Source organism: Lissotriton helveticus, chromosome 10, assembly GCF_964261635.1.
Source record: "Lissotriton helveticus chromosome 10, aLisHel1.1, whole genome shotgun sequence".
Taxonomy (NCBI): Eukaryota; Metazoa; Chordata; class Amphibia; order Caudata; family Salamandridae; genus Lissotriton; species Lissotriton helveticus.
Genome location: NC_136071.1, coordinates 799,325,025 through 799,345,214, shown reverse-complemented (window position 1 = coordinate 799,345,214; position 20,190 = coordinate 799,325,025).

Sequence of the window (20,190 nt, the reverse complement as noted above, 5' to 3'; positions counted from 1 at the left end):
CCACCTGCTCTGGATCTTCTAAATCTCGGTACAATCACCATCCTAGCCGAAGCGGACCGTAGATTGCGGACCGGCACATGCCATGAGAATTTCCTCTGAAAACAAGCCGGGCCCAACCCATGTAGGGCTTTAAAGGTCAGACAAAGTGACTTGAACATCACCCGTTGTCTCAGAGGGAGCCAGTGCAACTGAGCCAGGGCCCCCAAAGAGGAGGATCTGGTTGGCCAATCTAAGGCGAGTTTGGCAGCTGCCGACTGGAGTCTCTGGAGTCTATCCAAGAGATAGCTGGGAGACTCCAGCAGCAGGGCGTTACAGTAGCCTATCCTACTGAGCACGGTGCAGCGCACCACCTCTATCCTTGCCAGGGACGGTAGCAGGTGTAAGATTTTTTTCAAGAGGCGAAGGATTGCCATACAACTGGCTACCACCTTAGAAACCTGAGCCTCCAGGGAGAGGTCACTATTGAACATTACACCCAGATTCCGGACTACCTTCACAGGCTGGATCTGGGGTGAGAAATCCCTCGGCCAGAAAGTACTAGGTAGAGGAGAATGTATCCTAGGCCTAGGGCAATAGAGCACTTCAGTCTTCCCTGTATTGAATTGCAGGGAATTGGCTTTCAGCCATTCCGAAGTGGCTCTCATACAGTTGTGGAATTCCTCCCAGGAGGTGGAGTCATTCCCCTCCCATGACAGGATCAGCTGCGTGTCGTCCACATATTTTAACAGTTTTGATCTTAAACTGCTTGATGATCACTATTAGGGGCTTCATGTAAACATTAAAGAGTATTGGACTGACAGCCGATCCTTGAGGGTCACCATGCAAGATGGTAGAGAAGGCGGATTGAAAGGGGGGAGAGAGACACAGCTTGTTCCCTACCCTGGAGGAAGGACTCAAACCATCCAAGGGCTTTCCCTGCAACACCCACCTCTCTCAGCCTGTCCAGCAGAATGTCATGGTTCACCGTATCAAAGGCGGCAGACAGGTCAAGCAGGATCAAAACCCCCGCCTGTCCCCAGTCTGCCTGCCAGCGTAGTTCATACAACACGGTCACAAGGGCCGTCTCGGTGCCGTGAGTTGGACGGAAGCCAAATTGAACGTCCTCCAAGAGCTTGTGATGTTCAAGATGCCTGGAAAGGGTGCCTGCCACCACCCGCTCTACAATTTTTGCAGGATATGGTAGTAGCGAGATTGGCCTGAAGTTCTTTAGACAATCCGGATCAAGGGAGGGCTTTTTCAGTAGGGGGGTAACCATCGCTTGTTTCCACCGAGGTGGAACCGCTCCCGTAGCAAGTGACTGGTTGCACACCCGCCGCAGCGCAGGGAAGAGCTCAGACTCGTACTCCTTCCAGATTTTTAAAGGTAACGGGTCGAGCGGGGACCCGGATGTAATGCCAGAGGCCGCTGCCCTGAACTCCTCTACAGACAACTGAGGAAAGACTGTGAGAGGTTCAACTCCTTCTAATACATAGGCAGCGCCGGGGGTCGGCAGGCTATCACAGTCAGCTTTTTCCAAAGATTGTTGCTGCTCCATCCCCAGGTCGTCAATGATCAACCTGATTTTCTTCTGGAAAAACCTTGCTAGGTTGTCACAGAGTTCCTGAGAGGGGGGAAGTTGTTCTTGACACACTCTGGGCTGGTGAGACTAATCAGGATGTTAAATATGCTACGAGAACTGTTTGGGCGTCGAGACTCACCCGTGCGAAGTATTCTACCTTCGCAGTGTGAATCTCCTTCTTATAGACCCCTCGCTTGCTTTCCAAGCTAGCTTGTCCCTATCCAGATATGCATGCCTCCACCTTCTTTCTGCTTGTTTACATTCCAGTCTCAGATTTTTGAATACTTATACTTCCCTAACTTTTACAGCTCCTATTCATTACAAACTGGTTCCTAATAATTCTATGTTTCACAAAATAGTCTTTGATCTTCTTCTAATGTAGACTACTTTCTACATTCTTATCTTGCCTCTACCATCACTCTCTGTGCTACTACTATTTACAATTATGAGTCGGTCTGTGTAGGTAGCTAAGCTTGCCCATTCGGCAAACGGTGTGAAACAAAACCCTGATACAGCAATAGCTCTAGGCACTGAGTGCAGTCCTCTGGGTTGCCCTTGCTGTCTATTCCGGTCTTCTTAATGTAAGTGCTTTGACAATTTCCAACAACAAAATGTCATTGTTTACACCAAGTAAAAGGTAGCAGTTGCCTTTTTGATTTGAGAGGAGCACATCCCATACCGCTAGTGTTTCAGGGACTATTGTGCACACAAAGAAGTATGGACAAGATAAATAGGACATTGTTGATGATAGGTGCAGTTCGACTTTCGACATACCTCAGTCCGAACAGAAGTTGAACCCCCAATCCCCTGACCGACTATCTAGAATGTCTGACCAATGATTTTATGACCCAGAAGAACACAAGAAGACTACCTCCGAGTCCCGGCCTATCTGAGTCACTGAAACATGACTGCCAAGTGCAGTAGTTCAAACCTTTCCGCTCATTCACTCGTAAACAAAAACCACACAGTGTTTGTTAGTTTTAAAGTTTTATTTTCAATTAAGAAATGAAAACATTATTTCTTTATTTTTAAGAGCGTAGTATTCTGATGGATGAAGATGACGTTAAAGTTTAAACATCATTCCCATGAATGAAATTATTATGACTCAAACTTAATAATAGTTAACAGACACATGAAATTATTAGAATAACTGTGCGGGAGCCCCCACCTTCTTTAAAGTACTTAAAGTACTGTTGGTGATGACTTAGTAGTAGTTGGTGAATCGTCTGGCAGAAGGGCAATGGAATCTTCTTTCTGTAATGAGAAAAATGTTGCACGTTAAGCAAGCATTCATCAGTTGTCATGAGAAGAAGTGTAGCATTTAATGGAATAAGCATATAAAACGTTAACACCCTCCCCAAAACCGTTACTTTTTTCAATCCCAGTAATAAAAAATGTGTTATGTAACATTTTCTTCCATTACGAGACAAAATAGGGGGTTGTGTATGGCATCTGAAAATATGACATGTTTTTCCTAGACGTCACAACATCTGATGTGGCACAGATGACCACCAGTGCCGGGGCCACCAGTGCAGAGGGGTCCACTCTGGATGTGGCGGCGCCAACAGGAGGAGCTGGGGGGGAAGACTCAGCGGCGGCGGACGGTGGTAAGTTATTATACTCCTTACTTATTGAAATTTCTTTGAGTAGGCTCGCAAAGGAGTGTATGATGTACTGTACAGTAGTACACAGTACACTAGTATAAGTACACTGCACTGTTAAGAACATTTACTAATTTAGAACTACTTTTTGGGCTATCACGGAGAAGACAGTCAACCTTGACTTTTAATAGCATTAGCGGCGGTACTTCTCCGGTAACCAATGGCCCCCTCTATTTCACTTCAACTCAGCTGGCAAATTTTTATTGTGAAGCCAAGTCATATCAGATGTAGTTTATGGATGTGAAGAACAAAAAGTTAAAGAAGGGTGAAACGAAGGACGAGCGAGTCTTAATATTTATGACTGTAAAGAATGGTTTTGTTGAATGCAATTCAACATACAAAAGAAGACGGCGGTTTCCAAAATATAATGAAAAGGGTGTTAGTTGGTTGTTGACAAAAAGAAATTTTGGTACATTTGAGACATTAAGAAGAATCATAGATGTACTTTGGAAGCCTGGATGTTATCTTCATTATCCTCCTCATCTATAGCAGAGGTGTATGATGTAGTAGAGCAGACGCTGATTGGATGTAGTATGGCCAGTGGCAGTGCCACCCCTATAGAAAAGTAAGACATTCCTATCCCCACCTGCATGTACTGCTTAAAGTACTGCGAGTCTGCATCATCATGGCCTGTGTCTGTATTTCGTAGGTGAAAGCTGAGTGAGCTGCCATTATGGCGGCTACCACAAGTTCACGTACCAGTAATTTATTTTGCAAAACAAGAGAAAAAAAGTTAAAAAAAGGCCTCTTTTTTAGTACTCTCTGACTATGTATGTAGTAGTGAGTCCACCTATAGTGCTGCTAGTGGAATTCCTGAAACTCACAGTGTCACAGGCTTACAAAGACGGCGGAAAGATACATGCCAAAATGTTATACTGTGTTTGCTACTTGCTGGTGTTACTGAGTGTCAACCTTCCGTTGAATTATTTTGACTTTATGTTAAAGACTATTGGCTACAGTATTTTTCTTTCTTTCTTCATAGATGCTACTCCCAAAAAGCTCACCCGTAAGGAGATGGCTGTCCGGGCCAGGGCCCGTAAGCTGGAGGCTATTTGTGCCGAGTATCGCGGTTGTGGGCTTGGGAGCATGAGGAGACATCAACATCTACATCCTCCTCCACTGCCCCCGGGTCCACCAGCCAGAAGCCTCCAGCCAAATGGAGCCGTGGCCCGACAGCCTCCCGCCGCCGCCGCACAGCAGGAACAACATCAGCGCCCCCCCCCCCAGATCCTGGATGGTTTGTGTGCGCCGGCTATGCAGAAGAGTGGACTACCTGGAGCGGTTGGCCGAAAAACATCAGCGCCAGCTCCGGGACCTCCGCAAAGAGCAGCGGGACATGCAGCAACAGCTTGCCAAACTACGCCACCGGAGGAAGGGACTGGCCCTTGCCCCTTTATTAAAGAATGTTGGGGGGTGGGAATTGGGGGTTTGGGAAAGGGGACTTTTGGACTTTTTGACATTGGTTGGGTTCGGGAGGGGGGTGAGTTCGGGTAATTTATTTTATTGTTGTGCTGAAAACAACACGAATATATATTTTTTAATAATTTTTTTCTTACAAAAACACAGTATACGTGTTCATATATTATTTTGTATGGGGGTTGGCGGTGGTTACTGGACGTTTGTTTTCTTCAAACCTACCAGCATGAATGAAACATCTAGTCCTGAAATGTACCAAAATGCAAGTAACCGAGTTAGTAAATTTAGTAGCCCTACTACTGTACTTTACTAGTAGTACTGTGAGTCTCTGCTCTCCTCCCATTTTAGTCCTCCTAGCCCATTATTCTACTACCTCTCCAATATGCTTATCTTACCTGTGATTTGTGTTTGAGAATCAGGGTAGCCCCAGGGCTGGCTGCATTGCAAATGGTGATTAAGGTTGGTTGTTGACTTGAATCCTCGACGGATGCAATATCATTGTTGTGCTGGTAGCAGTAGTGGTACACACTGGCAGTATCACCATATGAAAAAAAGAGGAAAGTAAACATTGAGTGGCCTGAGCGTAGCATTAGAAACAGTACAATAGATAGTAGGGTACAGAACAGTTCCCTAAATTGTAGCCTAAGCAGTGCCAACGTAAGGTAAGCAATAAGCATTTGATTGTTCACGTCGTGTAGGAGGAGGATGTTCTTATCAATCCACGATGGCGCACATGAACTTTTGGTTGCTTTGACCTTATCCTCCACAGCAAGTGTGTGGAATTTATTGATGTTGTTAGTCACACCTCAATGAAATACCACACAGCCCGGGAGAAGTGGGTTAGGGTTTGAAAATTGGATGGGAATGGGGTTTTTTGGGAAAGTTTGGTAGAGAGGAAAAAAAACACAGCATGGACAGTCAAACAACAAATGAAGAGAAACACATCTTTGGATTTGAAGATATTGATAAATCTTTAAAGGGACATAAAGGAAATGCACTACTGGATGCCAGAAGTTGTTTACTAAATGGATGGTTAGCTTACTGAAAAGTAGTACTACTACTTACTGCAACTTACTAGTAACTACGAAGAAACAAGTTGACAGTACAGGGCTGCAGTCATTATGTAATTTCACTTGCCTCTCTGCCCTCAGAGAGAATAAACACTTAGAACATTAAATTAGTGTTAAACATAGCAAAGACGTATCAAATAGCTGGAGGGATGAATTTGAAGCAGAGATCAAACAAACGCACAGAGTCACACTCGTAGAAGTAAGTTCAAGTTCACAAGAATATCATTTAAAAGATAAGGAGAATTTTGGATACTGTTACTGTTTTTTGTAGTTGTCCCGTTGAATTTGTGAAGTTGGTGCATCCAGCCATTCCTCTTATTCGCGGTACTCCTTCATTCCATCGGATGCTCCGTCGATCAATCTTGGTGACCAGACACACTGTCCACTGCCTGCCTAATGCGGATTTGCGGATCTCTAATTGTAAGCCTGAGTAGTACATCGATGGCACAGGGTAAAAGCCTGCCTGTAATTGATGATGGAAAAACACAACAGTAAGTGTTAAAGACACCTCGGAGAAAAAAATATATAAGGCACGCTGTGTAGTGCAAAAATTATACTGTCACTTTCAGAGATGACAATCCCCAAAATCTAGAACACCCTACATTACCCTCCCAAAAACGTGCAGAATGCTGCTGCTACCTCGCAGAGGCCTAATTTCAAATCGTTCCAAAACGCACTCAGAAAGTATGCCCAAAACCCTCCTTTCCCACCATGGATTTTCTTCAAACCACTTGCAATCAAAATTAGACATTGCAACAAGTGTTCCAAGAACCCACCCAGTCGTAAAAATCTAGAACCCCCGCCCAAACACATGCAATACAATACTGCTAACCCTAACGAGTCCTAAGTTAAGAATAGTGGCAAACGCTTTCTTTAACTAGGCCAAATCCCCCCTTTCCCACCATGGATTTTCTTCAAACCACTTGCAACCAAAATTACACATTCCCACGAGTGCTCTAAGACCCCAGAACCCAGTTGCAAAAATCTAGAACACCCCCAAACACATGCAATACTGCTGCTAACCCTAACGAGCCCTAAGTTAAAAAAGTGCCAAAAAGCTTTTCAGCATGGATTTTCTCCAAACCACTTTTATCCGGTATTAGACCTTCCCAGCAATGCCCCAAGAGCCGCCAACCCACCCGCAAAAAAGCAGAACATCCCCAAACAGGCAAAAAGCAAAAATGGAAAATCTCATACTTAGAATATTTTCGGCCTTCTTTCAATTCTGTCCAAACGCGCTGTGCAGCTAGGTCATAACTCCACTTTTCCACCATGGATTTCCTGAAAAACAAATGCAATCAACATTAGACTGTGCCAGCAGTGCTCCCAGACCCCAAAACCCACCTCCAAACACCAGGAACCCCCCCAAACAGCACCCCAAAGACAAGCAAGTGAACAAAAACGCAAACTCTTTTTCACCTCCGATTTTCTCCAAAACACTTTTATCCGGTATTAGACATTCACAGCAATGCGCTCAGACCTGTCAACCCAGGCGGAAACAAGTAGAAGACCCCCAAACAGCCAAAAAGCAAAAATACAAAAATGGGGACTTAGAAATTTTTAGGCACATTTCCATAATCACTCCGTGCGCGCTCTGCAGCTAGGCCCTAACTCCCCTTTGCCACCATGGATTTGCTTCAAACCTCTTGCAATCAAAAGTATCCATACCCAGCGTTGCTCCAAGACCCCCCAAACACCAGGAACCCCCCCAAGCAGGCCCCCGAAAACACGAAAGTGAGCGAAAACTCTGTAAAGTGAAAAACCTTTTCACCACGGATTTTCTCTGAAACACTTTTATCCGGTATTAGACCTTCCTAGCAATGCTCCCAGACCCGTCAACCAAGGCGGAAACAAGTTTAACACCCCCAAACAGCCAAAAAGCAAAACCTTAAAAAGTGAGACTTAGCATATTTCGGGTCAAGCTGGAATTCAGTCCAAATGCGCTGTGCAGCTAGGCCCTAACTCCCCTTTTCCACCATGGATTTCCTGAAAAACAAATGCAATCAACATTAGACAGTGCTCCCAGACCCCCTGACCCAGCACCGCAAATCTAGAACACCCCCAAAGAAACCCCCAACAACCTGCAATACTGGTATATTCAAAACATGGCAAAATGCGCTGTTCACAAAAAACAAACAGCAATTGGTTTCAACAGAGACAGACAGCCATTGCTGTCCACTGCATGCAATCTTTCCATTATTCATTACCTGTTCTACTTTTTGTCCGCATCTTCTTCAGAAAGCGAGGGCCCACAGGGCAGCCTCTCCTGTAAATTTCAGAAGTAGGTCTGTCAACAATCAGCAAGCATGTAGTCAGTCAGTTATTTCAGTCCCACTTGAGGGGACTCGTCTACGAAGACAAAGTTTGTTTTTTCTCCATAATCCATCCATCTGCCTTGAGGGAAATGGATAGGGGGAGTCTGGAGAAGGAGGATAGAGGAGCATGATTGAGTTGTGAACTTGTGAACATCTGAATGCAGACTGCGGCACCTTCAAATCAATAAGGAAAATAAGATGAAGACAGTGCTGATGATGGACTTGTTGTGATTAGGTGATTAGAGTTTTGTTGTGGTAAAAGTAGCAAAACAAAGAAAGACACACAGGAATAAAAGTGAATAAGTACGGAAAAAAAGGAAGTAATTTTCAGGCCTCGGTGTCAGGGAAGCAGAGCTCGTCCTCCAAGTCTATGAATTGAGACGGGAGTAGGTCTGGTCACCGAGAAGAACTTCCGTTGGCATCACCTAAGTCGGTGTCCTCTTCTTTCTGAGTGCATTCACGTATTTTGTAATCGGGTGGTATGAAGTGCTGATTCATCTTGTTTATTGTTAACCTCTCCACATTTTTGGGCAAAAGGCGGGTCCTTTTTGAAGTAACAATGGCACCAGCAGCACTGAAAACACGTTTAGGAGACACGCTTGCGAGTGGGCAAGACAAATAATTTAGAGCCAGGTTGGTGATCAGTCGCCATACAGAGCTTTTCGTATACCAATATTCCAATGGGTTCTCATTATGACAGACCTCTGTTGGGTCATCCAGATGGGCCTGCACCACCGACTCAAGGTTCTCCAGGGTTGATCCACTTTGCGTACCATCTGCGACCTTTTCATCAGTGGACCGAGCAAACCCTTGCTGAGTTAGCCAATCCCTTTCCGACAATATTTGTTTGCGGCCTGGTGCAGGTGAGGATGATGATATGGTTGCTGGTGTCGTTAACGGCTGTGAGGGAAAGTGACTCCCTTCGGCCACGGATTGAGAAGTGGAACTTGACGCCGGATGGCCTGCTGATTCAGTTGTACTTTTGCTGCCTCCTTGAAGGTTCTGCCGCTCTTTTTCGAACCGAGTGGCTGACACAGCTAGCCAATGTTTGTACTTTGAAACATCTGCTTCATCAAAAGGAATGAATGCTTTGCTAGCCACTGCCTTTTTGTACCGTGGATCCAGAATAGTGGCACAAATGTAATGTTGTTCTGTATGTATCTTTCTAAGCCTTTCATTGCGAAGTAGGCTCCTTAATAACTTCTCCGCCACATCATATGCTTCTCGCTTTTCACCATCATCTCGGAACGTTGAAGACACCTCCTTCAGTTGGTGCTCTAGCATGCGCAACAATGGGATAGCTTTGCTCAAAGAACAGTCCTGCCTGCTGACTTCACGCGTAAAGAGCTCAAAAAGGACGAAGCATGTCTGTCAGGCTTGCAATTAACTTCCATTCCTCCAACTCTAGCCTCACCTCTTTGTGAGTAGAACTTAGTTTATAGACATATTCATTTATTACCTCCCACTGCTCAGACAGACGCTCAAGCATGTAAAAGGTTGAGTTCCAACGTGTTGCCACCTCCTGGATTAGTCCTTTGACTGGCAGTTTACGTTCATATTGAAGGCTCCTCAGCTGCTTCCGGGCCTTAAAAGAATGGCTGAAATGTGTGCAGATTCTTCGGCAGATGGTCAGTAATTTGACGACTGGCGCTTCTGTTTTCAAGAAGGCTTGTACCAAGATGTCAATACTGTGCGCCAAACACGGCACTCTGAAATAGCCACCGTGCTCCATGGCCTTAACTATATTACTGCCATTATCCGTGGAAACATAACCAACTGTGCGATTTCTTGGATGCAGCCATTCATTGACCTTCCTGTTAAACTCCTCCAAAAGGTTAGGTGCAGTGTGAGATTTCTCCATGGCAAACATGCCTACTGTTGCATGTTTGCGAGTAGCTTGAAAAACTTCCTCTGTGTCAACATCTTTGTGTTTTAACTGTTGTTCGACCCCTGCAAAAGAGACCCAGTGTGCAGTGATGCACATGTAATCAAGGGCTTGGCAACTGGTCCACATGTCTGTTGTCATGTGGATAGTGTGAACAGCACTCTTCAGAACAGCTGCGCCAATCACCTCCAGCACATCTTGATGTAGTGCTAGAACAGCAACCCTTGCAAAATAGGACCGGCTAGGAACCTTCCATTTAGGGAAGACTGTTGCCACCAATTCACGAAAACCCACCTCTTCCACGAAAGAGAAAGGGAGAAGGTCCAGCGCTAGCATTTTAGCCAGCTTTGCGTTATACAGACGTACCGTTGGGTGGTTGCGTTCAAATGGCGCATCCAACCAAAACATGCTGCTAATGGTGGGCTGGACCGTTTTAACTGATGATGATGATGATGATGATGATGATGATGCAGACTTCAAACCAGTTAGGCTCATTGATTTAGATTTTTGCATTGGTGTCTGTCCCAGAATCTTAGTGTGCCTCATACATGTTGCAGGGGTAGAGGGTGTGGGCGCTACCACTGCAGTGCTGCTGCCAGGGGTACTGGGTGTACCAGAAAAAATGTCTGTCGCTTCTTCACTTCACCCCTGCACGATCAGCCTCTCGTCATCATCAGATGCAATATCAAGGGATACATTTGGATTTGTTTTTGTTTTGGCTTCCTCGATCTCACTTAGGTGCTTATACCACTGGATAGGGTGGTGTTGTTTGAGAAGACCTCTCTGGCCTCCGGTACCATAGTTGGTACCAAGCTTACCCCGACTAACTGATACTTTACAAATCGGACAAACGACCATGTTTTCCGCCTTTTTGCTAACAGTAAAAAAGTCTCAAACTGGGGACTGGAGATGTCTGCTGGTGGTGGAGGTGCTACTTTGACTTTCAATGCCAGATGAAGTGGAGGATGGGCGTGGCTGAATTTGTTTCTGTTGTTCACTTACAGCACCACTACTTGAGGTAATGGAGGTCGAGCTGGATGGAGGTCCCTGCCGGCCCTTCTGACGAGAAAATATGGAAGCTGTAGGTCGTTTTGGTGTTGTAGTTAACTGCGTTGGTGGTGGTACCACTGCCACGCCGCCCACATGATCATCCCGCTCAGCAGCCATTCGGGATAGGGTGAAAATGTTAGTCTGCTGCATGCCCGCTGGGTCTGGAGTGACGTCTGTGATGACTGGGTCATCATCAGACTGTTCATCAGCAGCAGAAGACACCACTTCTTGTTCGTCGTCATCACCCATAAGTCGAAGCCTTGCGGGAACCTTCCTTTTAGGCTTAGCTACCTTTGTCGGCTCATGGCCTGCCTCACTGTCAGATTGCATTGCTGGGTTCCAATCACGATCAGGGTCATCAGAATGAAGGGGGCTTGAAGAAGAACTTGTAGTAGTAGTAGCAGCCCTCCTTGACCTTTTTCTTGCTGGGGATCTGGAAGACAATGGATCATCCTCAGGAGGAGTGGCTTCCTCGGATGATACCTCCACTTGAATATCAATTTCCTGATGTGCCCCTACTTCTGGAGGAACAAGCGTTGTAGGCAGTTGTGCCGCTCCATGAACCTCTAGTTGCACCTCTCCATGTACCTCTACTTGCGCCTCTCCTTGTGCATGTACTTGCGCCCCTCCTTGCCCATGTACTTGCGCCTCTCCTTGCCCATGTACTTGCGCCTCTCCTTGCCCATGTACTTGCGCCTCTCCTTGTCCATGTACTTGCGCCTCTCCTTGTCCATGTACTTGCACCTCTCCTTGCCCATGTACTTGCGCTTGTACTAGTTGCACTTGTGGTTGTCGTTGCGGCTGTGGTTGTTGAACACTCGTCAGCTGAGTTACACCCGGCGTTGATTGGATGATACTTTCTTGTGATGAGCCAACATCACTGGTCGATGGTGATTGAACAACCAAAGTGGCTGCCTTTGCGGCACTCATGGGCTTGGGCCTAACTTTGCGTGGTGGCACTGAGCCCAATGAAGCGGAGGTGCTGCTTCCAGCTTGGTCCCCGGCGTACATCGCTGCTCCTGCAGGCGTAGTTTTTTTTCTCCCAAAAAAGGTGTCGGTGGGCACACCAGTCTCCTTGGTAGGTGGTGCCACTTGCTTCTTCTGCTCCTTCTTACTGGCAGTGGCACTGGCAACTTTCTTCGCTGAGGCGCTACGGCCACCTTTCTTTGGGCCCATCTTCTTCAGATGTCAGAACAGCAGGCCGCAGTTGCACGAGTTGCAGAGTTGTCTTGTCTGTGGCCACACGTGACGTCGCGTGACGTTGTGCTGCACACACCGCTGCAGGACTTCTTCCTGGCACTGGTGGTTCTCTTGTGCACCTAAAAGCAATGGAAGACAGAGGAACATCAGTTATACACCCCAAAAGTAAAAAAACACATATAAATCACCACAATCCCATGCCATCCATGCCCTCAATGATGTTTAAATTCAAGACACCCCATAGAAAGAGTAGGCCCATGCACCACTGAGTACCCCTGGGGATAATGGATGAAAGCTAGGCAAAATGGGTGCAGGCCTGAGCACACTGCCTGCCTTCAAAATGGCCCCTTGACCCCCAGCACATGGCCAGGCCCTGCCTGTACCATCCCTCAAAATGGCCACCACCTACATGGCCAGTCCCCAACAACACCCCAAAAAATCGAAAAACACATAGAAATCACCACAATCCCATGCCATCCATGCCCTCAATGATGTTTAAATTCAAGACACCCCACAGAAAGAGTAGGCCCATGCACCACTGAGTACCCCTGGGCATAATGGATGAAAGCTAGGCAAAATGGCTGCAGGCCTGAGCACACTGCCTGCCTTCAAAATGGCCCCTTGACCCCAGCACATGGCCAGGCCCTGCCTGTACCAGCCCTCAAAATGGCCCCATCCACATGGCCAGTCCCCAACAACACCCCAAAAAATTGAAAAACACATAAAAATCACCACAATCCGATGCCATCCATGCCCTCAGTGATGTTTACATTCAAGACACCCCACAGAAAGACTAGGCCCATGCACCACTGAGTACCCCTGGGCATAATGGTTGAAAGCAAGGCAAACTGGGTGCAGGCCTGAGCACACTGCCTGCCTTCAAAATGGCCCCTTGACCCCCAGCACATGGCCAGGCCCTGCCTGTACCAGCCCTCAAAATGGTCCCCACCCACATGGCCAGGCCCCAACAACACCCCAAAAAGTCACAAAACACATATAAATCACCACAATCCAATGCCATCCATGCCCTCAATGATGTTTACATTCAAAACACCCCACAGAAAGACTTGGTCCATGCACCACTGAGTGAGTACCCCTGGGCATAATGGATGAAAGCAAGGGAAAATGGGTGCAGGCCTGAGCACACTGCATGCCTTCAAAATGGCCCCTTGACCCCCAGCACATGGCCAGGCCCTGCCTGTACCAGCCCTCAAAATGGCCCCCACCCACATGGCCAGTCCCCAACAACACCCCAAAAAGTCAAAAAACACATATAAATCACCACAATCCCATGCCATCCATGCCCTCAATGATGTTGAAATTCAAGACACCCCACCGAAAGAGTAGGCCATGCACCACTGAGTACCCCTGGGCATAATGGATGAAAGCAAGGGAAAATGGGTGCAGGCCTGAGCACACTGCATGCCTTCAAAATGGCCCCTTGACCCCCAGCACATGGCCAGGCCCTGCCTGTACCAGCCCTCAAAATGGCCCCCACCCACATGGCCAGTCCCCAACAACACCCCAAAAAATCAAAAAACACATACAAATCACCACAATCCCATGCCATCCATGCCCTCAATGATGTTTAAATTCAAGACACCCCACAGAAAGACTTGGTCCATGCACCACTCACTACCCCTGGGCCTACTGGCTAGTGAGGCCCAGGCAAAATAAAAAAAAAACATTTAACAGTTAGCTAAATTTCCATGACATAAATGAGAATTAAGTTAAAAAAATCAAAGAAACAGTTGTATCATGCACCCATGACAAACCCTGGGCCTACTGGATACTGTGGCTAGCTACCCACCACAATATATATTTTGTTAAAGTTGTGAAAAAAGTTTTAGAACTGGAGTTGCCTCAACTGCAATGCCCCAAACAAACAACACCAACTTACTTGTAAAATCTCAAGTCCAAAGGTGATCCAAACTCCAAAGTCCAAAAAGTCCTCAAATACAAAAATCCAACAGCAGAGAGAAAAAGTAATCCTTCCAGCTACACAGCCAAATTAAAAGTTACCAGGACATGGACAAAGCACTGGGAGGAGCCTGCTGGACAGGAACAGGAAGTTGGAGACTCTGGGGCACTCCCTTCCTCCCACCCCACCCCAAAAAATGAACTTCTGCACCAAAAAGTGCAGCCAAATGTCAATCTGAGGAGTTATTCTGATCAAAATCATCATTTTCACAAGGTTTATGCTTCCTGCGGTGGATTTCTTGTGCAGAATTGCAATTTTTGCAATTTCGGGAACGCAAGCTGTTCAAACCTCCCACCGGAAGTCAGCTGCGCGCCGTCGCAGGCATTTATGACGTACTCGCGTTGTCAAACTCTCGCCGTGCAAGATGGCAAGCCGCAATGACGTAATTGCGTTCGAAAAACTCTCACGCAATCACGCAGCAAGATCAAAAATGGCGCAGCACACGCAAAACCGGGAGAAAAACAACTCGGCAGGCTCAGAGTCAACGCCGCGTGCGCGATATTGTATTTTTCAAGCGTGACCAAGCAAAATAAATCGTGGCTTGCGAATTTGCGGATTATTGGGCAATTTCGCGCGATTCGCGGATCGCAAAATCGTAAAAAATCTGCAAATTCACCCGCGAAACGGATTTTACGCCCACGCCTAATTATGATATTTGCCCCATTACCATCATAAACCTCTCAAACACTGTAGGCTTATAGATGGGAGTTTGAGGGTATTTTCGTGTAAAGTAATGTACTTCTCCTAATAAAGAAAGCAAAACTTGTTCTTAAAAGTTTCAGTATTAGTAAGTCATTCAAATCCATGCCTTACAGTGCCAAGTAGTGCTCTATTTATATTTGTGTGTCTTATCCTTTTGTGTCATATTTGTGCAGCTGTGAGCTTTTTCTTTTTTCATGAACAGTATGGTATTTTTGTTTTCTAAACTTTCGTTGATATTCTGAGCTCTTGATTAATTGAACAAAAGTGTTACTTTTGATTAGATTTGGCAAAAAATTGTAAAAAGAAAAAAAAGAAAACGGTACATCCTAGAACCCAAAGCAGGGTGTGAGTTCAATATCTTATGTGACACTCCTAACAAAGGAGAACGCTAGAAGCAGTGTTGAGTGATATAAGACAACATTTGAACTGAGTACGATTGCAAGCAATCAGTAGATCATAGTCAGTGAAAGAGATAAGGTAGAGGTGGTATCCATAGCCTCACGAGGAAGAAGGTAGATTACACAAACAAGGCAAATAATTCTGTTTATGAGTCTGGGGAGTTTACATATCTGTTTAATTACCTTTGAATCATCACATCTAATTTCAGAGGGCAATGTGTATAAATACATATAAAATGTCTACAGCAGCAGAATGAGTGATGTCCAAAATAAATGAGGTGGAGGCACCATAGGACACTATTTAATATTCTAAAGATATCAGGTATTTTTTTAATTCTTTTTTTAGAGTTTTATAGAGCGTGAACCAGACCCATGAGGTTATCAGATCCCTTTACAGGATTGAAAGGAGGTACAGGCAGTCTTGGGATGGGTGTATACAACTGGGATAGGAACAGATAGCTGCATTATACAGGGAAAGAAATAATAGGCAATAACATATCCCGGATATAGGTGGGATAAAAACAGGTAGATACATTATGAGAGAGCAGCTGTCTCAATTCCTGGGTGGGATGCCCAGAAGTGCCGGGTAGGTGTCATCCGGAAGAACCATGGGTACTGCCGAATAGACGGAGAAACAAAATTGCTGAGGTGATTGAAATGCAATTGTTAAGCGAGGAATTTGCCCATGAGAAAAGATTTGGCCTCCTTTTTGAAATGTGCCAAATATGGAAGTCTTCTGATGGTGGGTGGGAGTGAGTTCCATATTGTTGGGATGGCCCCATAGAAGGCCCGATTGTATGTTTTTTTTCTGCAAGCGTGCTGGTTGGAGCAAAAGGTCTCTGGCGTATCGTGAGTTTCTGGATCCTCCGGATATCACTAGTTTCTGGGCGAGAAAAGCTGGAGTCTTGGAATATAGCGCCTTGTGAGTGATGCAAGCCAGCTTAAGTTGGATTCTGGCCAAGAAAGGAAGCCAGTTTAGAGCTTTGAGGTGGGGAGAGAGATGGTTGAATTTCTTAGAACCTGTTAGAAGTCTGGCGGCGGGGTTGAGGCAGGCTTTCAGAGGGGCCAAAGTGTTCTTGGGTAGACCTGCAAGGGTAGAGCACCCTTATTCTAGTCTGGAGATGACTAGGGCCTGGGTTGCCATGTTTAGGTCAGGGGTGTCAAGGAAAGGTTTCAGGTGTCTTAGATAGTTCAGGTGAAATCTGGCAGTTTTGGCCATGGTGTTGATATGGCTATGCATATTCAAATTGCAGTCTAGGGTTATTCCAGGGATTTAGCAGAGTCCACAATGGTCGGAGGGCAGTTTAACACTGTGATAGCCTTGATCCATTCCTGAGTGTCTGAAATGGTTTTGGGTGGGGAGATAAGGAGAAATTCAGTTTTTTTTGCATTACGTTTGAGCTGATTGGAGGTGAGCCAATGCACTGTCAGCTTCAAGGCCTCATTTAGGGAGTGAATGTCCTCAGGGGAAGAGATTTTAATGTAGATCTGTGTGTCGTCGGCATACATGTGATAGGTGATGTTGGCGTTGCGTAGCACTTCTGTGAGCGGTTCCAGGTAAAGATTGAAGAGGGTAGGGGACAGGGTTGAACCTTAGGGAACTCCAACTGTGATCGGGGAGGGAGTTGATAAGTTGCCGTTGATAAGGATTCTCGTGAGTGATTCTGGAGGAAGGACCTAAACAATTCAAGAACAGTGCCATCCAATCCCATCTGGAGTTTGAGGCGATCCAGAGCGTTTTCGTGGTTGACCATATCGAGCGCAGAGGATAGGTCTAGGAAGATTAGGAGACAGGTTTGCCTTGGTCGAGGGCTTGGAGGGCATCATCCACGATGTGAAGGAGAGTGGTTTCCATGCTGTGTCCAGGTCTGAACCCGGTTTGCAATTCATCAAGTAATTGGAAGTTGATAATGTGTTGGCTCAACTGCTGTTGCACACATTTCTCCAGAACTTTCGCTAGGAGTGGGATGTTCAATATCGGTCTATAGTTGTCAGGGGAAGCAGGATCCAGCGTAGGTTTCTTTAAGATGGGGACGACTTCTCCGGCTTTGAGATAGTTAGATATCGATCCCTGTAGTAGGGATGCATTAATTATTGCAGTCCAAGAAGGAATGATTGCCTGCAAGACGGCAGTAAGGCAGTTAGAAGGGAGAGGATCATTGTAGTGATTGTTTGGGTTTAAGGAAGATAGAATTTTCGAGACAGAGTGTTCGTCATAGACTTTAAAGTTGGAACAGTGCGCTAGGTTTTTTGGGTGAAATGTGGGAGGGCAGTTCAGAGAGAAGAGGTAAAGCAGGCATAGTTTGGGAGTGCATTGCGGAATTGAGTTTGTTTCCTAGTGCAGTGATTTTGTCACAGAAGAAAGAGGAAAATTCCTCCCAAGAAATTAGAGATTTAGGGGTTTCTCTGGCGGTTTTAGCCAGCTTGTTAGATTGATATTTGACCAGGTCGAATAGATTCCTGTTTTTGATCTGGGTTCTTTTTAGTTTTAGCGCAGCAAGGTCATCAAGAATGTTGGATATCGCTGTAGAGTAATGATCAGAGGTTGTTGACCATAGAGAGATGGGGAGGGGTGGCAGGTCCGAATCACAGCGGGCGGCCAGTTTCCTGTGGTCAAGGTTCTTGGTGTCTCTCACCCAGTGTTTGGGAATCATGGGTTGTGGTGTCCAAATCTTGTGGGTGCCAGGTAGAAGGAAACTGATAGAGAGAAGTGTGACCGCTGAATCCTTGGCGATGCTCCAGTCCAGAGTCGCATCTTTCGAGTGAGTTGGGAGTGAGCAGGCTTGGGTAAGGGCTTGGTCGGTGAAGAAGTCTATCATGGCATTGGCCTGAGGGTCCTTAGGGTCGTTCCAGTGCAAGCTGAAGTCGCCAAGTAAAATGTCATTAGCGTTAGGGGAGGGGTTGGCTGTGATGATTTCCATGAGGAGGTCGGTGAAGGTGTCATTCGTGCCTGGGGAGTGGTAAAAGATGTGCCGTCTGCACAGTTGGGTGGTGGTGGTGGATATGGAAAGTGCAAGGCATTCGCAGGAGTCTGTAGGATTAGTCAGATATTCAGTAACATGGAGGTTAGAGCTGTAGATGCAGGCAATGCCTCCTCCTTTTTTATGGGATTGCCTGTCCAGCCTTACGATGTTGTAATTGGGCGGGACTAAGAGGTCCAGGCACGGCAATGAAGATTCATTGAGCCAAGATTCAGTCAAGACCGCTAAGTCCGATTTTTTGCTCTGGATGAGATCGCTGACGTCTGTGGCATGCTTTACTACTCAGTGGCAGTTAATTAGGAGGCCGGATAGTGGGGGGTCGGAGTGAGTGTCTAGAGTAGGGGCAGAGATGGGTACTAGAGATAAGTTACTGTTGATCACTCCTCTGTTGCGGAGGGTAGCTGATCTGTTGGGGTTGAATGCAACTGTGTAGATAGGGTGTTCATCTCTCAGATCTGGGGGGTTTGGGCTGATCAGGGCCGAATAGTAGCTAATGAGGAGGTCTGCGACTTCCTCTTCCATGTGGTCTGGAGGGCTAGGTGTTGTGGGGGGCGGTTTGTAGGTAAGGAGGAAGGCCTATGTGTCCTCATCAGAGAGGTGGCAAGGCTGCTTGCGAGGGCTCAGGTGTCTCAGGGATAGCGGTAAAGGGTGAGCGGGGCCTCGAAGGAGGAGAGGGGAGTAGAGTCCTGCGAGAGCTTGACGTTCGAGAAGGAGAGTTCTAGGAGGTGCAGTATGTTCTTTAGATCCAGAATGGAGTTGTGGATGCTAAGAGTTTGGTAGCTCTGCGGTGGAGAGTATCCAAGTCCCAAAAGGAGGGAAGTTCTTGCATGCAGGGGGCCAGAGGAATGGGGGGAGTGGGAGCGATTCTGATGGGGTGTGCTGGTAGCCTAGTAGTGAGGCTGAGTCGGCCAGTGTCATGAGCCCTTGTCAGAGTTTCAGCATTCCTATGAGAGGGGAGATTTTGCGGGCAGGCGATTAGAGGTATGGGAACGGCCTCTGTTGGCAGGAGCTGATAGCATGGTGAAGGGGCTGGTTTTGCTAGTCGAGAGTCCTAGGTGGAATTTCTGATACCGTGAGAGAGGGAAGAAATTGCGGGCAAGAGTCAATAGACCTAGGAGGAATTTCAGACACCATGAGAGATGGAGGAGCTTGGCAGGAGGGAGGTCAGAGGTTTAGGCACACATCAGTTGGTATGTGTTGGTGGCCTGGTGGTGGGGCTAGGTTGTTCAATGTCATGAGCCCTAGGAAGGATGGTTTGTGTCGGGCTTGGAACCCTTGGCGAGGGATGGTGCGGGAGGAGCGTGGACAGAGGTGGGTTGTGTACATATTTTTTAAGGAGGCTGAAGAAGTCCCCGAATTTATTGAGGCCTTTAGGTGGAGCTTGGATCAAGATTATGGCATTTTTACATAGGGTGATGGTGAGGTCGGCACGCAGGTTTGCAGAGGGTGCGGTTTTGAGTTTATAGCCATATGGAATGTTCCTGGCTTCTTGTACCTTACGGAGGTCCGAGAAGGCTTTGCACCATTGGGATGTTTTCCTGGAATAGGTAGTTCTTAGAAGTAGTGGTCAGAGCTCATCTGTGACATTTGTTATTCCTCTTAAAATACATTCAATATTCCATAATGCATAATGAGCTTCTTGAAACAGAAAATGTAGGACTTTTGGTCTGGCAAGGCTGGTGTCTTCCAGAACTGTTTTCCTTTTCCCTTCCCTACCTTCCCTAACCCTTCCTCCATTAGTATCCTAGAGAGAAGCCACCGCACACATTTAAAGCCTGCTCAGAGCAGGTGGTATATGTGTGTGGTATACCCATCGGAATAAGGAAAATTGTGCAGAATACCAAGTTAGTTCTGTGTCCAAAAAGTAATTTCCTCTTTTAAGGGGTTTAACTCTAATTATGCTATACTGGCAGTGTGTTTTCAAACAGTAATGGCAATTATGTGTGCCTAGTGTGCACCCCTCCAGTACTGTG